This window comes from Triticum dicoccoides, chromosome 5B (assembly GCF_002162155.2).
Source record: "Triticum dicoccoides isolate Atlit2015 ecotype Zavitan chromosome 5B, WEW_v2.0, whole genome shotgun sequence".
Classification (NCBI taxonomy): domain Eukaryota; kingdom Viridiplantae; phylum Streptophyta; class Magnoliopsida; order Poales; family Poaceae; genus Triticum; species Triticum dicoccoides.
Genome location: NC_041389.1, coordinates 114,930,995 through 114,934,362, shown reverse-complemented (window position 1 = coordinate 114,934,362; position 3,368 = coordinate 114,930,995).

Genomic DNA, 3,368 nt, shown 5'->3' with positions numbered 1-3,368 from the left:
GCGGGGCCCGCCACTGGCCCGCTCCCTGCCGCCTTCAACCCGCCACAGGCAGGCGCCCATGTGCCCGCTCGCCAGCCGGTGGGCCAGTCCTGTTCCGCGTCAGGCGCGCCCGCATCGCCTGGTCCCTCCTCGGGATCGCCGCGGGATTCCCCTGCTGCGTCTGCTGGCGACACGGGATCCCAGGAGGATCAGATTCCATCTGCTGCTTGCTAGCGACATGGGATCCCAGGCGGCTCTGATTCCCTCCACAGCTCCCGCCTCTGGATCTTCTGCGCCCGGGGCTGCTGCACCGCCTGCACATATGATGGTGACACGCACACGCGATCATACTCGCAAGGTTGCGCAACCTACGGACAACACCATTAATTATGACCCGTCCAAACGTGCTTTTCTAGTCTGCCGGGAACCCCGTGATCATCGTGAAGCCATGGCATCTCCAGCTTGGCGTGCCGCTATGCAGTTTGAGCTTGATGCACTTCGTCACAATGGCACGTGGACTTTAGTTCCACCACCACCTCATGTCCATGTCATTGACTACAAATGGGTTTTTAAAATCAAGTACAAAGCTGATGGCACTGTTGATCGTCACAAGGCACGTCTTGTTGCCAAAGGGTTTAAACAATGCTATGGTCTCGACTATGATGATACGTTCAGCCCAGTTGTCAAACCAGTCATTGTTCGTCTGGTTCTTTCCATTGCTGTCTCACGCGGTTGGTGTCTGCGCCAGTTGGATGTTCAGAATGCTTTCCTTCATGGAGTTCTTCAGGAACAGGTATATATGCGGCAACCTCCTGGATTTGTGGATCCTAATGCTCCTCGGTCTCTATGCAAACTGCGAAAAGCTATATATGGACTCAAACAGGCACCTAGAGCCTGGTACTCTAGGCTAAGCTCTCGACTGCTTCAGCTTGGTTTTGTGGCATCTAAAGCAGACACTTCCTTGTTTATCTTTCATCGTGGCAGTGTCATCATGTTCATGCTTGTCTACGTGGATGACATTATTGTGGCCAGCTCCTCGCCTACTGCAACGACCAAATTGCTTGCTGATCTCCATGCCACATTTGCTCTCAAGGATCTTGGTCCCTTGCACTTTTTCCTTGGAGTTGAGGTGAGATCGTCGCCACAGGGGATTATGCTTTCTCAACAGAAGTACATTGGCGACATTCTTCATCGTGCTAACATGCAAAATTGTAAGGTTTCCACTACTCCCATGTCCTCCAGTGAAAAGATCAACAAGGATAGTGGGGTACCTCTCTCTCAGGATGACAACACTAAATACCGTAGCCTGGTTGGCGCCCTTCAGTATCTGACGCTGACTAGGCCAGATATTTCCTTTGCTGTGAATCGTGTTTGTCAGTTCCTCCATGCACCAACGGCTGTACATCTTTCAGTCACTAAACGGATCTTGAGGCATTTGAAGTACACCAGTGGCATGAGTCTGTCCATCCGCAAGTCTCCGTCAATGGTGTTAAGTTGCTTCTCTGACGCAGACTGGACTGGGTGCAGTGACGGTCGCAGGTCTACAGGAGGGTTTGCTGTTTTTCTTGGTCCCAATCTTGTCTCTTGGAGCTCCAGAAAGCAGGCCGCCGTCTCACGATCCAGCACGGAGTTTGAGTACAAGGCCATTGCCAATGGTACAGCTGAGATAATCTGGGTACAGTCAGTTCTTGGAGAGCTTGGAGTCTTTATGCCACGTCCTCCAATATTGTGGTGTGATAACTTGGGTGCCACTTATCTGCCTGCTAACCCAGTGTTTCGCGTCAGGACAAAACATATTGAGGTGGATTTCCATTTTGTTCGTGAAAGAGTTGCAGCCAAAGCATTGGATGGTAGGTTCATCTCTTCCAAAGAACAAGTCGCGGACATCTTCACCAAACCATTAGCTGAGACGCCTTTTGTCTCAAACAGATACAATCTGAATCTTCGTGAAGGAAGTTCAAGTTGAGGGGGATGTTAAACTGTATATTGTTAGGATATAGGAGTCTGTTAATATTGTACTTATCTCCTGTAACAAACTGTATCTTGTGCCCTAGTTGCACCCTATAAATACATCCTGAGGCCACCAGGTTTGGTGCGCCGATCCAATCTCTGTCTCTCTCGTTTCACAAAATTAACCAAAGTCAATCAACCTCCATGGTCAATGAGGCACGCTTGTGTCAGGATGACGTCGGATTCTAAACACTAGTCGTTCTTTTGGGTCGTGGAGGGGCGTTTTGGCTCCCGCGCGGACGAACAGTAACGCGAATAATATAATAATAAATGTTCTCAAAAAATTCTGAATTTTTTTGTGGATGTTCGTGTTAGTGTCGCGCAAGCATGCTCAACAATTTTCATGCGAATCGGAGCATCAGTGTTTCGTCGGTGAAATAAAAAATTAGGTGACATTTTGGGGTTCTATTTTTTTTTTGCACAGGCCAAAATGCTTAACCTTTTTGCCTCAAAATTTGCAAGTAGCATTTGGATGTGACTAAAAACACATAAAAAATTTGTCTAGTTTTTTCCTTGTCATTTCAAAAATTATTTATGGGCCCGGGGGCCGAATTGAATTTCTGCGTGTTATTCTGCTATGCTTGCTTTGTTTTTTGTGTGGTTTCCTATAGTTGTTTCCTATTGTTTTGTGTTGTCATACTTTCAATCGATACTATGCGTATGATTACGGGCGCCCAAAATTGGTTTCTTGACAATGCCCAGCTCAGCGCCTTTTCCGCTCTTAACTCTTTCTTGTAATGAACATGTTATTTCTGTTGAGTAACAAATGGAACGAGGAGTATTCGATGTCATCTTTCTAGTCGTCCTGCCGGCCGCCACCGGTGAAACTGCTGTCTTTCGGCCAGCATTGCTGACGTGCAACCTCACTACCTCACACTGTCCAAACTGCCTCCTCTATCAGCTCACCACCATCTCATGTATCAGGTGAAAAACATGGCTTATAATACACACACTTGTGCTACAACAAAAAACAAGTGTCAAAATATTTGTTCAGAAGTCGACCGCGCATGGTTCCATCTGCCATTGGAAATCTTGGTTGATCTAGGTGTGCTCTGAGCATAGGAAATATACATATTTTTTACGATATTGCTCTGCGTACGATGTGAACTACGTACGATTTTCGTACGATGTGATCACACTCGTCCCTGGGATTGAATGAACGGCTGGTGATGACTGTCGTACGGAAATCGTATAAAATGTGTCGTACGTGTAGCAGGACTCTATTTTTTAATAGAATCGCTAAACATAGGCGCCAAAAATGCATACTCGTTTCACTTATCCAGAGAAAGAATTACTGCACTTAAGTGAAGGAAAGTTATATCCTCGATGCATGTGATACAGCACTATGAGCATATTCTCAGCTATCTCAATGTTGTAAG